General features: G+C 39.9%; 1 protein-coding gene across 20 annotated transcripts in view; it reads right to left on the bottom strand.

Annotated features, from left to right (window-relative positions):
• Positions 1-23,685, bottom strand: part of LTBP1 (latent transforming growth factor beta binding protein 1) — a 666,638-nt gene that overhangs the window by 330,352 nt on the left and 312,601 nt on the right. The window lies entirely within an intron of this gene.

Here is a 23,685-nt window from a genome sequence, read left to right on the forward strand (position 1 = left end):
AAAAGAGACCTGCATAACTGGAAAAATATACCTTGCTCATGGATAGGTAGACTCAACATAATGAAAACGTCAATTCTACCCAAAGCAATCTACAGATACAATGCAATCCCGATCCAAATTCCACCAGCATTTTTTTAATGAGATGGAGAAACAAATCACCAACTTCATATGAGAAGGGAAGACTCCCCGAATAAATAAAGCATTACTCAAGAAGAAGAACAAAGTGGGAGGCCTTACGCTACCTGATTTTAGGACCTATTATACTGCCATGGTAGTCAAAACAGCCTGGTACTGGTTCGACAACAGATACATAGACCAATGGAACAGAGTTGAGAATCCAGATATAAGCTCATCCACCTGTGAGCAGCTAATATTTGACAAACTCCCAAAGTCCATTAATTGGGGAAAAAACAGTCTCTTTAACAAATGGTACTGGCATAACTGGATATCCATATGCAGAAAACTGAAACAAGACCCATACCTCACACCACGTACAAAAACTAACTCAAAATGGATCAAAGACTTAAATATAAAATCGAAAACGATAAAGATCGTGGAAGAAAAAAGAGGGACAACGCTAGGAGTCCTAATACATGGCATAAACATAATACGAACCATAAGTAACAATGCACAAGCACCAGAAGAAAGACTAGATAAATGGGAGCTCCTAAAAATCAAACACTTATGCTCATCAAAAGACTTCACCAAAAGAGTCAAAAGACAACCTAGAGACTGGAAAAAAAATTTTGGCTACGAGAAATCCGATCAGCATCTAATCTCTAAAATCTACAAGATACTGCAACATGTCAACAACAAAAAGACAAATAATTAAAAAGTGTGTAAAGGATATGAACAGACACTTTGCCAAAGAAGATACTCAGGCGGCTAACAGACACATGAAGAAATGCTCACGACCATTAGCCATTAGTGAAATGCAGATCAAAACTACAATGAGATATCATCTCACCCCAACAAGGACAGCATTAATCCAAAACACACAAAATAATAAATGCTGGAGAGGTTGTGGAGAGACTGGAACACTTATATACTGTTGGTGGGAATGTAAAATGGTAGAACCACTTTAGAAATCGATTTGGCGCTTCCTCAAAAAGCTAGAAATAGAAGTACTATAGGATTCAGCTATCCTGCTCCTTGGAATATATCCTAGAGAAACAAGAGCCGTCACAGGAATAGATATATGCGCATCCATGTTCATTGCAGCACTGTTCACAATAGCAAAAAGACAGAAGCAAGCTAGGCACCCATCAATGGACGAATGCATAAACAAATTATGGTATATCCACACAATGGAATATTACACAACGAAAAAGAAGAATGAGAAGCTGTGAAGCATTGTATAACATGGTGGAAGCTGGAACTTATTACGCTGAGTGAATTTAGTCACAGAAGGACAAATACTGTATAAGACCACTATTACAGGAACTCAAGAAAAGGTTTAAATACAGGAGAAAACATTCTTTGATGGTTACAAGGGTGGGGAGGGAGGGTGAGGGTTATTCACTAAGTAGATAGTAGATAAGAATCATCTTAGGTGAAGGGAAGGACAGCACACACTACAGGGCAAGTCAGCACAACTGGACTAAACCAAAGCTAAGAAGTTTCCTGAATACAATCAAACACTTCCAGGGACAGAGTAACGGGTGGGGGTCTAGAGCCCATGCTTTCAGGGGACATCTAGGTCAACCGGCATAACAAAGCTTATTAAGATAACGTTCTGCATCCTAGTTTGGTGAGTGGCGTCTGGGGTCTTAAAAGCTTGCAAGTGGCCATCTAAGATGCCTCAATTGGTCCCAACCACCTGGAGTAAAGGAGAATGAAGAACACCAAAGACACAAGGGAAGTATTAGCCCAAGAGCCAGAAAGGGCCACATAAACCAGAGACTTCATCAGCCTGAGACCAGAAGAACTACATGGTGCCCGGCTACCACCAATGACACCCTGACAGGGAACAAAACAGATAGTGCCTGATGGAGCACGAGAAAGGTGGGGTACAGAACTCAAATTGTAGTAAGAAAACCAGACTGAATGGTCTGACTGAGAGTGGAGGAACCTCAGAAAGCATGGCCCCCGGATTCTCTATCAGCCCAGAACTAAAACAATTTCCAAGGCCAACCTTTCAGACAGGGATTGGACTGGACTGTGGGACATAAAGTGATACTCGTGAGGAGTGTGCCTCTTAGGTCAAGTAGATACAAGAGACTAAACAGGCAGCTTCTGTTCAGAGGTGAGATGGGAAGGCAGAGAGGGTTAGGAGCTGGTTGAACGGACATGAGGAATCAGAGGTAGAAAGAAGGAATGTGCTGCCACAGTACAGGGAGAGCAATTAAGGTCACATAACAATGTATGTATAAATTTTTGTATGGGAGACTAACTTGAAATGTAAACTTCATCTAAACTATAACAATAAAAAAAGACTAAAAAAAATTAGTCTTGTCCAAGTAGCAGAGCCAGGAATAGAACTCAGGTCTCCCTTTCCACTAATCAAAAAATTCATAATCCCCACTAGGATGGCTCTTATCAGAAAAATGGAAAATAAGAAGTGTTAGCAAGGATGTGGAGAAATTGGTAGGAATTGCTGGTAGGAATGTAAAGTGGTACAGCAACTGTGGAGAACAGTTTGAAGTTTCCTCAGAAATTTAAAAATGACACTGCCATATAACCGAGCAATTCCACTCCTAGGTATATGCTCAAAGGAACTGAAAGTAGGGACAAACAAATCATGGTACACCAACTGCAGTATTATTCACAATAGCCAAAATGCAGAAATAATCCAAATGCCCACCAACAGAAGAATGGATAAACAAAATGTGGAATATCCATACAACTGAATATTATTCAGCCATACAGAGAAATGAAGTTTTGATACATGCTACAACATGGATGAACCCTGAAAACATTATACAGTGAAACCCGTGAGGGACTGCCTTGTTTTTCCAGGTCTGGCAAGTTTTCTGCCTATGACAATGTGCAGTCTTACCACTTTTTTATCACTCATTTTAGTCGAAAATATTTGAGCCTTCTCTGACAGGTGTTCCAGCTTTTGCAGGTTTTACTGTACTAACTGAAGTAATTCAGACACAAAAGGCCAAATACTGTATGAGCCCACTTACATGAAATATCTAGAATAGGCAAATGCATAGAGACCCAAGTGGTTACCAAAGGCAAGTGGGAGGGAGAAATGGGAGCGCGTTGTTTAACAGTGACAGTGATGGTTGCACAACAAGGTGAATGTAATTAATGTCATGAATTGTACAAGTAAAAGTGGCTGAAATGGCAAGTGTTTTGTTGTATGTATTCTACCACAATAATTTTTTTAAAATCAATTTGGTAAGTGGAGATCCCCGTTTTTAAAGTATCAACCACATGAATTATGGGTTTGAGGGTTTTATGAAGATAAAGTATAAAACACACCCTTCCCTAAATTGATGGAATTAAGAATAGGCATTTTATTTAAGTAAAAAAGGACACACATGCAAAAAAAACACACCTGTGAAAATTCCAAGTTTCCTGGGCAAGATGACCAAAGCATAAGGGAAAACAGCTACAAGAGGTTATACGCAGGTGAGGACAATGTCTTTTACCTGCCCTCTAGGGCTACTTCTCTGTCCAAAAGTAAATGCTTTAAATGCATGATATACATTGTTGTAGAGTGTTTTGTCCACAAAGAGGTTTTTCTTTTTCGGCAAGTTAAATAACATGTCAGACTCTTAATACTTGGATGGTTTTTTCTTTTAAACTTGGTACAATGGCCCTTCAAAAGGCATGTGTAACGACGTTTGGGTTAGAAATAACAAACTTATATGCTCCCAAGCTGCTGTGTTTATTTTAACATGTGATGATGCTATCATTCAAATAAACACACTCAGCGTTCTCTCCTTTTCCAATGGCCATAGCTCAGACATATTGCAAATAAGTGTCCACCGTAGCAATGATTAGTGTTGAAAAATGGTTTCTATTATACAATCACTTCTGAAATGTGCAAAAATGCCTGCTGTGCTAAATGTTTCCCCATTCATTATTTCCTGCTTGTTTTCAAAGAATAAAGGCCAATCAAGGCCACCTGATTGAGCCATCACAAGCCATTCCAAACCACCTCAATCCTTGTACCTTCTGAAATCCAGTGCAATCATCTCATATAAATTGCTAAATATAAATCAAACCTCCAGGAACATGGGTCCAGTTTGTTAGGTAACACATGTGCAAGGAGAGCTGAAAGAGCAAGCTATCAGGTTAGGCCCCCAGCACCATCACCAAAGGAGCACATTTGTGACAAAATGCTGGAGGTTTCATCTAGAGAACAATCTTGACATTTAAGGGGAAGGGTTTTCCATGGACCTAAATAAAGTGTCAGAGAAACGGGCTAAGATGTTGTCTGACAGGAAAAAAATGGCAAAGTTTACATCAAGGTTTCTTAATCTTGGAGCTATTGATATTTTAGACCATATAATTCTTTGTTGTATATCGGGGGTGGGGGGAGCTGTCCTGTGCATTATAGGATGTTTAGCAGCATCCCTGGCCTCTCCCCCTAGATGCCAGGAACACCCCTGGTTCTGACAACCAAAAATGTCTCTTGGCATTGCCAAATGTCCCCTGGGGGACGAAACTGCCTCCAGTGGAGAACCACTGGCCTACATAAAACAGTCAGCTTTTCCCCTTCCCATCTGTATTATGGTTGTGAACCAGATATTGCAGAGGATCAGAGGAAGCTGAGCGAATACCCAGCTAAGGATACAGCTGATGGATGTAGGTGAAGTAAGAGGGTATAAGAGAAAGAACCTAGGTACCAGTAGACCATGTGGGAAGGAAGAAGCAGCCAAAGTGAAGTGAAGGAAATACACCTGGGTTTGGGTTACACGAGACAGGGAGAGTTTCAGCTTTGCTGTGCCAGCTAATGAAATCATGTTTGCTATATTTCATTTTCTGTTCATTCAACTTCTCTACTGTGCTTTCTGAGGGGGTTCAACTAGGTAGTAACTGTGGTGGGAGAGTAGCAAAGTTTGACATATTTTGATCTCATGATTGAGTCTATTCTGGCATTGATAAATCATCTGGGTTCCCTAATATAGTATCAAGCTCATGTAGGAATTCAGTATCACTAATTTATGATAATGTATGTCTTTGTTAAACCGTTATTCATTGTGGATTTATAACAGTTTAGCCCATTGCTACTCAAAGTGTGTTCCAAAGACCGGCATCGTTGAATCACCTGGGAGCTTGTTAAACCAGAAAAATCAAACTCACTGCCATTGAGTCTGTTCAGATTCATGGCAACCCCATATGTTACAGAGTAGAACTGCTCCATAGGGTTTTCTTGGCTGTAATACTTACGAAAGCAAATTGCCAGGCCTTTCTTCTCTGGTGCTGCTGGGTGGGTTCGAACTGTCGACCCTTCGGTTAGTGGTTGGAAAGTAAACCATCTGTGCCACCCAGGGTTCTGAGAGCTGTGAGAAACACAGAATCTCTCACCCACTTCAGACCTATTGAGTCAGAATCTGCATTTTCACAAGGTCCCCAGTGATTCCTATGGGCATTAAATTGGGATGAGCACTGGCTTAGATTACAGGTTCTGCATCAGGGTGATACTAGTATATAACAATCACGTGCATGGTTTGTTTCTTTTCAAAATACAAATACCAAAAGCACACCCAGAAATTCTGATTCAGGAAGCCCGGGGTGCAGGCTGGGCATCTGTATCTTTTCAACAATCCACAGGAGATTTTGTAATTACGATCTTATCAAGGAGCCCTGGTGGTGCAGAGGTTAAGCGCTCAACGGCAGAAACCAAAAGGTCAGCGGTTTGAACTCACCCAGCAGCTCCGAGGGAGAAAAGACCTGACAATCTGCTCCCGTAAAGATTACCACCTAGGAAACCCTACAGGGCAGTTCTACTCTGTCGAATTGGGTCACTATGAGTCAGAATCGACTTGACGGCACTTAACAACAACAACGCTGTCTCTATCCAGTAAGCATTTTTATACAGGTGAATCCATTTCTTCTCCTCTTTCCAGAGGCTTCATTAAGTCCCTGGCAACCTATAGCAAAACACACAGCTACAATTTTATCTCACTGACCAGTGAGGAATCCTATTTCAAAATGACGAAAAAGGACAAAAATGGCATACTCAGTGGGGATTCACAAAGCAAGACAGGTTGAAAAGGTACTGAGAGGCCTCTGACTTGAACCCAGTCTGTGTCTGCCTGGGATATGTCAGCTTGACTCAACACCGACTTTTAAATCAAGCCCGCTTGATAGCTGCTATTATTGCTGCAAACCCAAATACTTCAAACTCAGCCACCATCAGAGCAGATCAGATTTCAAATAACCAGCCAAAATAGAGCCCAAACTCTGGAATCCCAACTCGATTTCTAGAATGGACTGTTAGGCAAATTGAACACTATTAGTCCCTTGTGCAGTAGGTTTTTAACAGTTAATTTCCTTAATGAAGTCCCTTAGAATTCTAAAATTTTCAAGTAACTTCCAGGTAAAAAGAAGAACTACTTCATCTGGCAGAAAACGGTCTATAATATGATGCAGTTTGACAGAAGGGAAATGATAATTACGGTATGAACAGCAGAGTCAGAAGGCTTTTACCAAATAAGGTTATGATTTCTGCAGTGAGTGTTATTTCATTAAAAGGGTATTTTCAGCCTGAAGAGCTTAGCTTCTTTTTCAAAAATGGTACAAGACAAAGTAAATTCTGTTGAGTACTAATTCACCTATTTACCAAGTACACAACGTTGGCATGAATGTTATTTTTTTTTCCACACAACATCAGGGTTTTCTGGGCACACTACAGGATTCTCAGATGTTTCTAATTACTCTTTGTGTACACCCAGTAAAACAGATGGCTCAAGATGTTATTAATACCACAAGAAGATCCCAAGGGCTCATAAACCACCCTTTCTTCAGAAAGGGGCAATGCAGTGGCAAAAAGTGACATATACATATTCTAATCCTGCTAAATAAGACTTTAGCTAATAATGTTCTACTGCATTTCCTAATATGCCTGAAAAAAAGCAGTGGTCTGCTTTTCTCACTGCAAAAGATTTTAATGTCAAGTTTCCTTTTTACCTCTTCTAGGGAAAATTTGATTAAAATTAGGTTGAGTTTTTGTACTAGGAAAACTTAGAAAGTCTCCATAATCCAGGACAAATTTTTAGTGAATTTGATGGGCATCTGACACTTGGTCTCAGAGTGAAGAAATCTCTCGTTACTGCATAAAGGCCCCCCAACCCCATCAAATCTTACGAAAAGCTAACACTGAAATCAAGCCAGTTTTTTAGTAATTACTGCATGAGTCTAAATTCAAGATAATGAAGTGGGCAGCAAACCATTCTTTAAACTTAAACCCTTCAACTAAATAAAATATTGAGTTTTAATAAGTGTATCAATGACAACATTTCATTAAATTGGCAATGAAAGAGCATCTGGCTCGTCTCATTTTCTTTATTTGTGATATAACGTTGGGGAATGAATCGCAAACTTCTCCACTAACGTTATCCTTCCCCATTTGGTAGTTATTTTATTTTCCTGGACTGCATAGCATGAAGATGACTGTGTGGCTGCCCTCAAAAACATTTTCACATCATCTGTGATGTTCGTTCCAGGAGGTTTTTCCAACATTACACAAATTCATTATTCCCTCTTCCTTTGGAATAAAACAAAACAAAACTATATACCTTGCTAGTTAAAAGCTGACACAAAGTATTCAAGTGTTATACTATAGATGCAAACTAGTATGGTAATAAATATTTGATTTGCAGATAGATACTGTATTACATATGTGATTATGACGTGTATTTTAAGTCCAACTTATTTAAATTTACTCTAACCTAGGAGCCCAGAGGTAAGTTACACAGATGACAGCAAAGTGAACAGCACAAAGTGGGATCAAATGTTATAATCATACATCACTGGAGATGCTGCCATATATTTCAGAATGATTACTTTTCCTCCTAACCATAGTTTTTGGTTCCAAACCATGTTACACTGTTTAAATGTTCTCACTGTAGCCAGCAGGCTTAGCAACATGCAAGAGCTTCCTGTGTAAACAAGTGAACCCCTCAAGGGGGAGCATGATCCAGGGAAGGAGGACATGTGCCACTACATTGTGTCTGCCATATGATACCTTCATCATAAGATACCTGGCATTTATTTTGCGTGTAGTTTAACCTGCCCAGAGCAAGAGTAAATGTGAGCACATAAACAGTCTCTGTGCACTTGTACCAGAGTTCCAAAGTGAAGGAGTTATAGAAACTCCTCCTCTGTCCTTTTCATTGCCACTGTGCTGTTGGGATCAGTGTATGTAGACTACTGTCCTTGTGGCACAGAGGGAGCACACCCTACCTATGCTCTAGACGATGTAAGGACACTCCCCTAGACCTTCACTCCAAATCACAGAAGACAGGGTGGGAGAATTAGGAGAAGGATCTGTTGGTTATTTTCTCAAAAAGAGAACCCAACCCCCCGGCCATTGAGTTGATTCTGACTCATAGTGACCCTACAGGGTTTCCAAGGCTGTAAATCTTTATGGAAGCAGACTGCCACATCTTTCTCCTACAGAGCGGCTGGGTTCGAACCATCAACTTTTCAGTTAGCAGCTGAGCACATTAACTGCTGTGTCACCAGGGCTCCTTGAAGAAGAGAACAGTCATCTTGAAATCAATCCAAGGAGCCCATACACATTTTCAGCCTGTTCCCTCTTATGAGCCTCAGAACAGCTCCACAAGGGAAGTCAGGGCATTATCAGATTCATTTTAAACCCACTGTCGTCAAGTCGATTCTGACTCATGGCGACCCCGTGTGTTACAGAGTAGAACTGCTACATAGGGTTTTTGTAACTGTAATCTTACAGAAGTAGATTGCCAGGCCCTTCTTCCCAGCATGAGTTAAAACCACCAACCTTATGGTTAGTAGTTGAGTATAAACTGCGCTACCCAGGGACCAAGATTCATTTCACCAGAACTAGAGAGGTTAAATCACCAGCCCAGTGTCCCGAAGCCAGTCAATAATGGGCATGACCTAGACCAAGCAGTGTCAAATTACATGGTAATGACTAGAGATATAACGGAAAAGGAAAAATACAACCCAGGAAGAAGTGGTTGAAATGGAACTTGAGGTTCTTCCTTAAAAGACTGTCAGAATCTAGATAGATCCGGGGTGGGGGGGTGGGGAGTGAGTATTCCATGCAGGGAGAACAGCTGTACTAAAGGCAAAGAAATCTAATTGCACTTTGCCATGAGTAGAAAGTACACTGCAGTCAGTGTCAAACGTTTAAAATCCAGACTCCACGCAAAGTGCTACAGAGGTGCCCTTTTTCATGCATCTTGGAGTCCGTAGATAATCTCCTTTTTCCCGTGACCACAAACCCTATAGTGACTTCTCAGTTGATTAGTTACTCCTGTGATATGAGTAGCCTGAAAAATGAACGATTCAGCTGTGTAAGGTTAGGAGTGTGCATGTCTTTATTATAGGATCATCTGCATATACAATTTATTTCAACAACAAAAAAGTATTAAGCACCTAAAAAGCGAGACACTGTGCTGGGCACTGGAGATACCAAGATGGAATAGACAGTTCCTTAACAAGGAGTTTACAGAGTAGTGGAAGAAACAGGCACAGCAACAAATAAGGGAGATGAGGCTCTGTGGAGTGAGTGTCACTTGGCTGAGTCTTGAAAGAGAAGTGGGTGACTGTCCAGCAGATTGGATGTGGAGGAACACCCGGCAGGCAGAGGCAGCATTGTGAGCCAGGCACAAGAGCACAGATGGCCTAAATATCCATCATCAGATGAATAGATAAACAAAATAGGGTATAAACATACATACGATGGAATACCACTCAGTCATAAAGAGAAATGAAGTTCTGATACACACCACAACCTGGATGAATCTTGAAAACATTACGCTGAGTGAAATTAAAGCAGTGACAAAAGGACAAATATTACATGATCCCACTTATGTGAACCAGGTAAATGTATAGAGGCCAAAGCTTATTAGGGGTTACCACAGGTGGGAGGGAGGACGGGGAGTCATTGCTTAGGGGGCACTGAATTTCTGTTATGGTAGTGGTATAATCTGGAAAAAGACAGTGATGATGGTTGCACAATGTGATGAACATAACCAATGTCACTGAATTGTACATATAAAAATTACTGAATTGGCAAATGTTTATATATATCTTTACCACAATACTTTTTTAAGTAAAAAAAAAAAAAAATCACAGATGGCCTGGTGTATTTAGGGCCTTTGGTATCCCTGGAAGCCCAGTATGGCAGAAGCGGAGGATTAGGGGTGGAAGGACAGGCACAGCCAAAGCAGAGACCAGAGAGTCAGGTGACAGCTGACCCTGGAGGGCTCCACGTGCCATACTAAAGAGTTTAAACTATCCCAAAGATCATTTCATGTGCTCAAGCTCACAGACTAAGAAAGAATACACACTTTGTGACATTGTGTTGCAGACTCCAAGGAATTTTGAAAGGTCATTTACTCCAGGCTAGCCTAGCATAATTCCTTTAAGGAGCCTCATTCACTCCATGATACAGGCCAGCTCTGTCTTAAAAGGCACGATCTATCATACATGCCTTTCTCACAGATGTGCAAACTGCTGGACCCTCCTTATCTTGGGGTTATTATTTTTTTAGACTGTCCTGGCTACAGATATGCTTTCTTTTTCTACCACTCTGACCCCCCCTCACCTTCTCAGCTTCAGGCATCTTTTTCTTCAACCAAACAGACCTCATTCTATTGGTTTTGGCTCTTAGGGTCTACCAATAACCCCTCCTCACTCCAATTAATCCCTGCAACCACCTCTACCCCCTTGGCACTCTCAGCACCCTACACACACACAAATATACACACAGAGATACACACAGACACGCACACACACTCACAGACACACACATAGAAACACAGACACACACACACACAGACAATATACTCAGACACACAGTCACATAGAGACACACAGACACTCTCATAGACACACATACACACACAGATGCACAGACACCCACAGACACACAGAGACACACACAGACACACATACAAAGACACAAGACACACAGAGAAACACACACACAGACACACACACTCACACACACACATACCTGCCTTCACAAGCCAGAACCAAACCATGTTATTTCCTTTACTTATAAGTAAGCTCCATACCAAAATCATATGACCTGCCTTATATAAAAGAATGTTGGAGAAAGAAACTATATCTAAGAAACTACACTTTGTATTACACTAACCAAGATTTCTTCTGCAATAATTCCAGTACCATTTCCTTTTTTTCACCAGAGGACAAGAGTCACTTGCCTCTATTCTCTCTGTAAAAGGCTCTTTATCTGCAAATATTATTAATACGATTCACTGGCATAATGCAGGTTGAAAAAACCTAACCCAAATGGCATATAGAAAAAGTCTGAATCAATGTTCCTAATATCAGTCTTAAATAAAATGCAAGGTCATAGTGTCAGATTACAGAGTTTATGGTGTTCCCTCACAGAGCTCATTCCTCACTTCATTCAGGTCCCTGATAAATGTCATCTCATCAGAGAGACCTTCCCTGACCCATCTAAAGTAGCAATCCAGACCTTCTACCACCACCTCCCATGCTCTATCCCCTATCCTTACTTTGTTTTTCTTCATGGCATTTATCACTACCTGACATTATATCACATATAATGTTTCTTACACTATATTTTTGGTAATATATATTTGACAGTATTGTATACACACACACTACATTTTTTAATGTTCTTGGAGAGCAAAGACTTTGTGAGTTTTGTCATTGCTATCTCCCTAATGCCTAAAGCAATACCTGGCACAAAATAGGTGCTCAAAAAATATATGTTAAATGAATGAATGTTCCTAATACTAGCCTTTTGGAGGGCCTCCACAGCTTAAATAAAACAAAATAAAAGGAAATGTTATACATTATGACATTTATTCAGTATTAGAAAATAAAATAATTTGAAAAGACTAAATATATTTGGGCTCAGTTTCTTTTACAAGTTCTTAGATATTCTAAATTACCCAATGAAGGACAATCATTTTCTTTTAGTATTGTATTGGATCATCTTTAGAAAACGTGATGTATCTGTATAACACATTAATGAGAAAATATATTTAACAGCTAATCAAAGAGTGACACTTTGGCATTTTCATTGATTTCTGTGCTGGATAAACACCAAGGGGTCAAACAATGACAAACTGTCAGAGGACAAAAGACTCAGCTTCTGACTTAATTGCCAAAAAAAAAAAAAAAAAAAAAAAAAATCTAAATACTGCCCCTTCTTAAACAGTTATGTTGGTTTATTTAACGTCTCATTGAGAGGATATTTTCTTCCCCCCTTAAGAGGAGAAAGGAACCCTGGTGGCACATTGGTTAAAGCAACTGACTGCTAACCAAAAGGTCAGTGGTTCAAAACCACCAGTGGCACTACAGGAGAAAGATGTGGCAGTCTGCTTCCATTGAGATATACAGCATTGAAATCCTACGGAGTCGCTATGAGTTGGAATCAACTCAATGGCAGTGGGGTTTATGAGAAGAACTTGAGATTAGCAACATGGACTGCTCCTCTTCCTAATCAAAATACTGCAGTATTAAGTCAGTTTTGTGAGATTCATGGTGAGACTTTCCAGAGTAGAACATCCAGCAAAGCTCAAAACCACTGAAGAAGGCTATCCTCCATTACTATGGGCTGTTCAGAAACTTACCTAGCCTCCTAAAATAGCTTCCTAGATAAAAAACTAAAAGAATTGCCCTCCTTCTTTTTAAAAAATGGTAAATATCAACTTCTCCTTTCAGAAAACATTAGTAAAGTCTAAAAGAATAAAGTCCAAATTCCTAAACTTGAAATTCAAGATGCTCCACAGCCTTGCTCCAATCTACCTTCCCAGACTTGCCGTCCACTACTATTACCTTCACGCTTCCTGCAGTTGAGAGAAGCTATCATGAAGACGGAGCTGGACCGCCATTCTGTTAACACGTAGGGTAGCCATGAGTCAGAGACAACTCTATAGCAACTAACAACAACTATCACCTTTCATGCTTTCTACACTTAATGAAACTATTGCAAATTCCCAGAAACCACCTGTACCTTCTTGTTTCCGTGCCTAATTCTTCTAAGGGGCACATTATATCTTCCCGTATCAATTGTTTCTCCTCTCCTCCCCACCCATCTTGACTACTGGCACATACCAATGTGTCAAGTTCCACTGCCTCCATCAGTCCACAATTAGGCAGCATGTATCCAGCAACCTCCCACTATGAGCCACCATGTTTAGGAGCTAGCAACAGCAAGGTGAACAGAACAGAGAAGTGGCATGCCATCCTTTTTCTCTCTAAACACTATCCCTCAGCTAGGAGTGATGTCTCCCTGCTCTGAGGCTCCTTCTATGAGCTTTCTACCTTGATTTAGGGTTATTTCGGTATACTCCTCATCCACTCCTCAAAACATAAGCTCTTAGAGGACAGCTTTATTATTTGTTTATTTGGAGAATCCAGTACAGTGATTATACACAATCACTTAATATATGGTCACAGGAGGCAACATGAGAGAGCCAAAGGTACTTAGACTCTGGGATAAGAAAACCTGACTTTAACTCAGCTTTAACGAAGCCACTAAAGCCTCGGTATCCACATCTGCAAATTATGGAGACAACCATTTACCTCTATCAGAGGCAGTAAGCGTCAAATAATGTCTGTGAATACACTTTTTAAATTATCAAATACGTTTTTTACAATTGTCCAATTGACGCTAATGGAGTGTGAATCGTTTGTAAAGCCATCAGAGAAAGGAGCACTATAGAAACCTAATGTGTTATTTTAGCAATCACGATTGCTTTCCAATGTCTCTACCAGTAAGTTATGCCAAGTGACAGCATCACTGTGTTCGAAATAATCTAGCTGTCACAACATGAATTCAAATATTCTTCTTGTTAGAGGAATTTAAGAGTCTATGAACAATTTTAAACTCCCAGAAGGTCATCTTCATTATATCCTTATGAAATGGAAAGCATCTGTTAAAGCAACAGTGGCTAACCTGCTGGCCCACCCAACTGTTTCCATTTTTAAAAAGGTGGAAGGAGGCAGGTGTGTAGAGGGAGCAGAGAAGCAAAGCTCAGATTGTCACAAAAAGCATCATTAGAATTAGAAAGCTGCTTTATAGGAAATACCACTTTATGCAAATATTCTGTTATACCACATCAATATCATCACTCATAAAAAAGAGTTTATTCTAGAATCTCAGAGTACTTCCTTTGGATATCTTCTTCATCCAGGCCCCACTTTTACAGCCACATTAGGTAGAAGTTACTTATGATCTTTCCCACTAAATAATCCAAGAACTGAGCCTCTATGCTTAACAGTCACGAGGAAAACTGCTGCCTCTACCATCTGGACAGCGCATCTGGACTGTGAAGTCACCATAGACTAGAAGGACCAACACAGAAGAAGTATAAAAGAAGGAAGGGAACTAACATGACCCGAGTGCCTGCTACAAAACACCCTGTGATATCTGTTATTACCTGCACTGTGTGGATGAGGCACTATTGGTCCAGAAAGGATATAGACCCAGAGTATGCCCCATGGCCCAGAACTGGAACATGATGATGCCAGGATTTGAATCCAGTTCTGCTGGCCTCTCAGTTCCTTTCTCTCTCTCTGAATTATAAATACCATACAGTCTTCCCAAAATACCAACTCAATGAGGAGCCTCATCTTGTCCCTCCCATACCTCAGGGTCAGACTCTGGTGAGGTAAGTAACCAGATGGCATGAGAAGACCCAGGTTCTAGTCCTGGCTAACTGACTTGCTGTGTAAGTAAGGCAAGGTTACTTACCCCTTCTGTGCCTAAGTCCTCAATGATCTAAATAGATGACTTAATTAAAGTGCCTTTACGCTGGTAGCAGAGTGGTTAAGAGCTACAGCTACTAACCAAAAGGTCAGCAGTTCAAATCCACCAGCTGCTCCTTGGAAACCCTATGGGGCAGTTCTACTCTGTCCTATAGGGTCGCTATGAGTCAGAATCAACTTGACCCCAATGGGATTAATAGGCTAAAAAAAGAGTGGAAAATACAGGTCTTTTTGGAGGCCTGGTGGCACTGTGGTTAAGTGTTTGGCTGCTAACCAAAAGGCTGACAGTTCAAATCCACCAGCCACTCCTTGGAAACCCTATGAGGCAGTTCTACTCTGTCCTGTAGGGTCACTATGAGTTGGAATCAACTCGACAGCTATAGGTGTGGTTTTTTTTTGGTTTTACTCTGAGGTCCATGTGATTTTCCTTGACTCCTTATAACAAGAGTCAGCAAACTATGGCACATGAGACAAATGCGGCCCACTATTGTTGTAACACAGCAAACCCCATTCACATGCATACGGTCTGTGGCTTTCATGCTACCATGGCAGAGCTGAGTAGTTGCAACAGAGACGTATAGCCCCCAAGACCAAAAACATTTACTATCTGGCCCTTTACGAAAAAGTTTGTTGACTCTCATCTTTAGCACCTTAAATATGAAGAGGAGTCTGTAGGTAGTGCAAACGGTTAACGCACTTGGCTGCTGACCAAAAGATTTGAGGTTTGAGTCCATCCTTGAAAGAAAGGCCTGGTGATCTACTTCCAAAAAATCAGCCAGTGAAAACCCTATGGAGGAGGTGGTCCAAGATGGCAGAGTAGTCAGATGCTTCATAATACCCTCTTACAACAAAGACCCAAGAAAACCAGATCAGATGTAGATGATAACTTTGGAACCCTGAGCATCAAAGACAAGACTGAAGAACTGGACCAAGCGCCAAGTAGAAGGAAAGAAAGTATAAAAACAGTAGACACGGGAAATTACAGATCACCAGTGCCCTGTTAACCGAACCTGCACAGCGTGGCCATGTTGAAACAAAGCAAGCAGTGTTCCCAGCCTCAACCCCCATCACCTGGGGCAGCCAAGCAGAAGGGACTCTGTACTCACATGCAGAGCCAAGCAGGAGTGCTTCCCTCCCTGTGAAAGTTAAGCGTACACACCCCACCCACTGTGCCTGCCCTAGACCCCCATTCCAGAGGCCTGCAGGCCTATGGGCCCCCCACACCGCTCTTTCACATACCTCCTCCCTGCATGTGATCACAGTTCAGCGGAAATAACCATCACTCCACCCCCTAATCCAGGAGCCCAAATACTGGAGGCGCCTGCCCCTTTACTCAGCCACTCGCACAAGGGCCAATGAACCTACAGTACCTCCTACTCCCTCCAGCTACCACACCAGGGGCCTAAGGACACCAACGATGGCTCATACTCCCTCCAGCCACCCGAACTGGGGGTCTGAGGGCCAGCGGTGCCTCTCCTTCCAGCCACCCCCACTGGGGGCCTGAGGGCTAGCAGTGACTCCCATTCCCTCCAACTACCCCCAATGGAGGCCTGAGAACTGGCAGTGCCTCCCACTACCTCCAGCCACCCTGCTGGGAGCCTGAGGTCCAGTATGCCTCCAACTCCCTACAGCTATCTGCTCTGGGGGCCCAAGGATCAGCTGCACAACCTCCCCCATGATACACTTTAGCAGACAGGAGCATGTGCTCCAACTGGGCACCTGTGAACAGACACCATCCCCTTGTTTCACCCCCCGCCTCACCTCCCCCCACCCTGCAACGTGAGGCTTGTGTCTACACCAAACACCCCCACACAGCCCAACCTGTCCAGGACCATCAGTGAAAATTCCCAGGCACCCTCACCTTGACTACCTAGCAACTGGCAGAGTGCACACACAACACCCAACCCAGAGACCAGGGAGAACACCCCCTGCACCCACAGCCAGGTGACTGGCCGGACAGATACATCACCTCACCGGAAACACCAGTTACATCCTCAGCAGCCCCGGAGGACCAGCGAACAGAGACCCAAGCTCACACACCCAGTCGCTACCCAAAAACCTGGAGACAGGGAGTGAGAGCTTCAATGCGGCCAGATTAGTGATCAGGGTAGCACACATGCCAAGCCTACTCAGATATATCAAAACAAAACAAAACAAAAAATTCAGGATGCAGCAAACAAATATACAATAAATAAATATAATAATTTCTTCATGACTTAGAGACAACAGACAACATCAAATCACATAAAGAAGCAGGACAAATGGCTCCAGTGTGTGACCAAAATAAAGAACCAGAAAACCTTCCAGAGGAAGAAATGACAATGGAACTACCTGATAAAGAATTCAAAAGACTAACATACAAGGCTCTCCAAGAGAACAAGGAAAACATAGACAAAATCAAGGGAAACACAAACAAAGCAATAGAAGAATTCAGGAAAACAATACAAGAACAAAATGGCAAATAAATAGACAATTAGAAACCATACAAAAACAGCAACCAGAAATCCGAAACATCATCAAGAAAATACACAAATGGACAACTCAACAGAAGGATATAGGAGCAGAATTGAAATGATGGAACACAAAATCGACAAATTTGAAGACCAATCCCTTGACACCAATTTGTTTGAGGAAAAATCAAAAAAAGAATGAAGAAAAATGAAGAAAGCCTAAGAATTATGTAGAACAATATCAAGAGGAAAATTTGCACAGGGTCAGAGTTCCAGAACAGGGGGAGGCAGTGGAAAACACAAAGAGAACTGTTGAAGATTTGCTAGCAGAAAACTTCCTGACTATCATGAAAGATGAAAAGATATCCATCCAAGAAGCTCAACAAACTCAATACAGGATAGGCCCCAAAAGGAAGTCACTAGACATATCATAATCAAACTTGACAAACCAAAAGACAAAGAATCCTGAGAGCAGCTGGAGTAAAACGAAAAGTCACCTAAAAAGGGGAACCAATAAGACTAAGCTCTGATTACTCGGCAGAAACCACGCAGGCAAGGAGGCAATGGGATGACATATATAAAACCTTGAAAGAAAAAAAAAGAAACTGCCAACCAAGAATTACATATGCAGAAAAACTGTCTCTCATACAATGGAGAAATTAGGACATTTCTAGATAAACAAAAAATGAAGGGAGGTTGTAGAAACCAGACCAAACTTACAAGAAATATTAAAGGGAGTCCTTGGATAGAGAATGAACAACATCAGACAACAACCTGAGATTAAGACACAGGACAGCATCAGTCAGATACCAACCCAGATAAAGAATCTGCAAAAACAACAAAGCTAAAGCACTGAAAACAGGGAACAAGAGACATTAAACTGTAACTAATGACAACGTCCAAACAAAAAAGAGGTGTAGTTATAAAACTTTCAGGTGGAGAGTAAGTCAAAGCGATATCAAGAAATAAAAGACTGGTTTGAACTTAGGATGATAAAGGTAAATTTCAAGGTAGCCACAAAGAAAGTTAACAAACCTACTCATCAAAATAAAGAAACGAGAAAAACATAACAAACTCAGTAAACACAAAATCAGCAACAATGAAAGAAATGAAAAGAAAATCCACAAACAAAAAGAATTCAGCACCAAAAATTAAGCAGAACAAACTGTCAACACCACAAAAAAGTATGACAAAATTATAGCAGTAAACTCATGCCTATCGATAATCATATTGAATGCAAATGTCTTAAATACACCAGAATAGAGACAGAGAGTGGCAGAATGGATTAAAAAAAAAAAAAAGACCCATAAATATGCTGTCTACAAGAGACATACCTTAGACACAAAGACAAATTAAAACTCAAATGACAGGAAAAAATATATCAAGCAAACAATAACCAAAATAGAGGAGGAACAACAATATTAATCTCTCATAAAATAGACTTTAAGGCACAACCCACCATAAAAAATAAGAAAGTACATTATATAATGATTAAAGGGTAATTCTACCTGGAGGACATAACCATAATAAATATCTACGTACCCAATGACAGGACTCCAAAATACATAAAATAAAGTCTAACATCACTGAAAAGAGAAACAGACAGCTCCACAATAATAATAGGAGACTTCAACACACCACTTTCAGTGAAGGACAGAACATCTAGAAAGAAATTTGTCAAAGTTAGAGAAGACCTAAATGCCACAACCAACTTGACCTCATAGACATATACAGACAACATTCCAATCAACAGCAGCAAAATACATATTCTTTTCCAACATACAGGGAACTTTCTCCAGAACAGACCACATTTAAGGCCAAAAAGCAAGCCTTAACAAAATCCAAAATGCTGAAATAATACAAGGTATTTTCTCTGATCACCATGTCATAAAAGTAGAAATCAATAACAGGAATAGCAAGGAAAAAAAATCAAGTACATGGAAACTGATTAACATCTTGCTTAACAACCACTGGATAACATAAGAATTCAAATGTGGAATCAAAAAATTCCCAGAATCAAATGAGAATGAAAATACATCTTACCAAAATCCTTGGGACACAGCAAAAGCAGTGTCCAGAGGTCAATTTATAGCAATAAATGCACACATCAAAAAAGAACAGGCCAAAATCAAAATATGAACCTGACAACTCAAACAAAGAGAAAGAGTGCCGCAAAAGCAGCCCACAGTCACCAGAAGAAAGGAAATAAAGACTAGAGCCGAAATAAATGAAAGAGAGAACAGAAAAACAATATGAAGAATCAGTAACACCAGAAGTTGGTTCTTTGAAAGGACCAATAAAATTGAAAACCACAGGTCAAACTGACAAAAGAAAAGCAGGAGAGGAAGCAAATAACCTGAATAATAAATGAGATTGGTACATTGCAACAGAACCAACTGAAATAAAAAGCATCATGAGAGAATACTATGAAAAACTGTACTCCAACAAATTTGAAAACCTAGAGGAAATGGACAAGTTTCTAGAAACACACTACCTACCTAAATTAACACAAACTGAGGTAGAAAAACTGAACAGACCCATAACAAAAGAAGAGACTGAACAGGTAATTAAAAAAAGAAAAAAAAAAAAGCCCAGGTCAGGATGGCTTCATTGGAGAATTCTACAAAATATTCAGAGAAGAGCTCACACCAATACTACTCAAACTATTTCAGATATAGAAAAGGAAGGAACGCTCCTGAATTCATTCTCTGAAGCCAACATAACCCTGATACCAAAACCAGGCAAGACACTACTGAAAAAAAAAAACAATTACAGACAAATACTCCTCATGGATACAGATACAAAATTCTAGCCAAAAGAATTCAACAGAATATGGAAAAAAAGAACACATCATGACCAAGTTGGATTCATAACAGATATGCAAGGATGGTTCAACACTACAAAATCAATCAATGTAATCCATTACGTAAATAAAACAAAAGAATTACGTGATCATTTCCATCAACACTGAAAAGGCATTTGATAAAGTCCAACACCCATTCCTGATAAAAAACTCTCAGCAAAATAGGAATAGAAGGTAATTCCTCAACATGATTAAGGGCATTTATACAAAACCAACAGTCAAAATGATTTTTAACAGAGAGAGACTGAAACCATTCCTCTTGAGAACAGGAACCAGACAAGGATGCCCTTTATCACCACTCTTATTCAACACTGCGCTGTAAAGTCCTAACTAGAGCAAGAAGGCAAGAAAAAGAAATAACGGGCATTTAAATTGGTAAGGAAGAAGTAAAACTATCTCTATTCGCAGATGATACGCTCCTATACATAGAAAACCCCAAAGATTCCACAGGAAAGCTACTGGAACTAATAGAAAGATTCGGCAAAGTAGCAGGACACAAGATCAACATACAAAAATCTGTTGGATTCCTATACACCAACAAAGAGAATTTCAAAAAAGAAATCAGAAAAATAATACCATTTACAATAGCCCCCCAAAAGACAAAATACTTAGGAATAAAACTAACCAGGGACGTAAAAGACCTATACAAAGAAAACTACAAAATACTTCTGCAAGAAACCAAACGAGACCTATGTAAATGGAAAAACATACCATGATCATGGACAGGAAGACTCAACATTGTGAAAATGTCAATACTGCTCAAAGCTATCTACAGATATAATGCAATTCTGATCTGAATTCCAACAGTATTCTTTAACAAGATGGAGAAACTTATCACCAACTTTATATGAAAAGGAAAGACGTCCTGGATAAGCAAAGCATTACTGAAGAAGAACAAAGTAGGCCCCCCATTACCTGATCTCAGAATCTACACAGTAGTAAAAACAGCCTGGTACTGGTACAACAACAGACACACACACCAAGGAGCGGAATTGAGAATCCAGACATAAATCCATCCACCTATGGACAGCTGATCTTTGACAAAGGGCCAAAGTCCATTAAATTGGCAAAAGACAGTCTCTTTAACAAACAGTACTGGCAAAACTGGACGTCCATATGTAAAAAAATTAAACAGGACCCTTACTTACTGGTCTGACAAAGACTGGAGGAACCTCTGAGACTATGACCCTAAGACACCCTTCTGAACTGGAACTAAAGCCATTCCTGGAGACCACCTTCCAGTCAAACCATAGACAGTCCCATAAAATAAACAATCATACCCAAGAAGAACATGCTCCTTGGAATAATAAATTATAGGAGATCAAAAGGGCAATATTCACTCAAAAGCAAAGATGAGAAAGCAGGAAGGGGCTGAAAATAAGGACAAAAGGAAATGGGGAACCTAGGACTGAAATGAGGAGAGTGCTGACACATTGTGGGGAATGAAAAGAATGTTATGGAACACTTCATGTAGAAATTATCATATGGGAAACTAATTTGCTCTGTAAATTTTCACCTAATGCACAATAAAAGATTTACAAAAAAAAAAAAAAAAAAGAAAACAGAGAAAACACAAACTTCCAAAGCAACCACTGATCCATGATTGATTAAGAAACAAATATAATGGATTCCAATTGTCACTAGCATCGGGATGCTTCTTGCTGCTAATTATTATGGCTTGTGGCTTACTCCAGAAGATCTGCTAACAGTTATTTCTCTCATCTGAATGACTCATTTTTATTAAACTGAAGATATCCAATAAATTGTCTCTTAATTCTTAAAAAGCAAATGGAAATAAAACCCTGTGGAGCACAGTTCTGCTCTGACATACAGGGGGTCACCATGAGTGGGAATCAACTTGCTGCCACTGGTCTTTGTTTTTTTAAATATTAAAGGCCAGAATGTAGCTAAAAAGTTACAATAAACTTTTAATTTTCCTCAAACTGTACTATTTCCCACATACATATATTTGTCAAAAGATTTAATGTATTGTACACAAATACACAAATACATAGAATGAGAGAGATAACTAATAAATTAGAGAAGTACTTTCTATCGTTAATAAAATTATATTAAAACCTGTAAAGTCCAAAAAGAGATCTTATGTGCTTAAAAATGAATTTTAAAAAAATTCTGAAGAATCATAATTTATAAATTCTATAAAATTACTATTCTTCACTAACGAAAAATTTAAAACTTATCCTTCAAACTAGCCAATATTTGAACCAAAATGTAAATAGGACAGCGAAATAGCTCAGGATATAAATGAAATATTTCTTGTGATTTTCAGTGTAAAACTATTCATTACTATGCTCCCTTCCCCATTCTCCTTTTTAAAAATTAAACTTCTCTGCCAATCCTTTTGTGGAATAGTTGAGTTCTGGTTTTGGAAATTTTTTGGTAAATAATTTTGCTCAATTTTGTATTCTGAACAGGCTACGTGCGTTCTCTTCCTAAACATCTGGTTAAATGCCAGGGAAGAAAATGTGCAGCGTATTTTAACAAGTAGACTTCCCGTTTCATAAAGCATTCAAATATTTAGTTTCAAAATGAATACACTGCCAAGCCAAGTTACACACCATCCCAGCTACTCTGTCATTCTTAACTGTAAAGATTTAGGTTAAATACAAGGAGAAAAAGGAGGAGGAGGAGAGGCTGTTGTTAATAGCAGAGGTAAAGCGATGAGAGTAAGAAAGAAAACCAAAAAAGTCAAATGGGAAAAAAGCCATCAAGTCCATAAGAACCTGTTGGGAATTGCCTTTTCCCTTCCTCTCCTTGTCCAGAGCCCCCTAAAAAAGCCAGAAAATGATTTTCCTTGTTAATGATAAAAAGTCATAAGAATTTAAAGATAAACTTAATTTTAGAGGTGACTAAATACAATCCCATTTATTTTATGGGTGAGAAAAACTGAGTTCCAGAAATATTAACTGGCACACTCAGTGGATTAGCTAGTTAGTGGGAGGACCGGTACCAGAATCCAGTTTCCTAATCATCAGTTCAACACACTTCTCATTACGCTCGGCTCCCTGCCCTGCTAAGCATAAAGTGTCATTTGGCACCTAACAGCTGAATTATTTTAAAAATATGCCTGAGGTACCCCTATCATAGCCATAGAATTTAAATAGTGTCTATGGGTACATTTTTTTTCCAAGTACAGACAATCACAAATACTGCCTGGACCTCACAAGGGTTAGGAGTCACAATAACCCAGTTAAGCAGTCAAAGAGCTAATAAGGATTCTAAGCAGTCCCTTGTATTCTGTCTTGAGGGAAATCAGTTTGAAATAGACATCTCCTCTTTTACGCCTAGCCACACACTCCCAAGACTAAACAGCAATATTCCATAAAAAGACCAGATCTAGCCAGTGTTATTATCTGTCTGACATTTAGGTTATTCTTACGAGTAACTCATAAAGCAACGCTGGCGTCTGTGATTATTTGAGTATACACGGCAAACCATAATTGGTCAAAAAGTAATAAAAGACATTTT

The sequence above is a fragment of the Trichechus manatus genome, unplaced genomic scaffold, assembly GCF_000243295.1.
Source record: "Trichechus manatus latirostris isolate Lorelei unplaced genomic scaffold, TriManLat1.0 scaffold00005, whole genome shotgun sequence".
NCBI classification, from domain to species: Eukaryota; Metazoa; Chordata; class Mammalia; order Sirenia; family Trichechidae; genus Trichechus; species Trichechus manatus.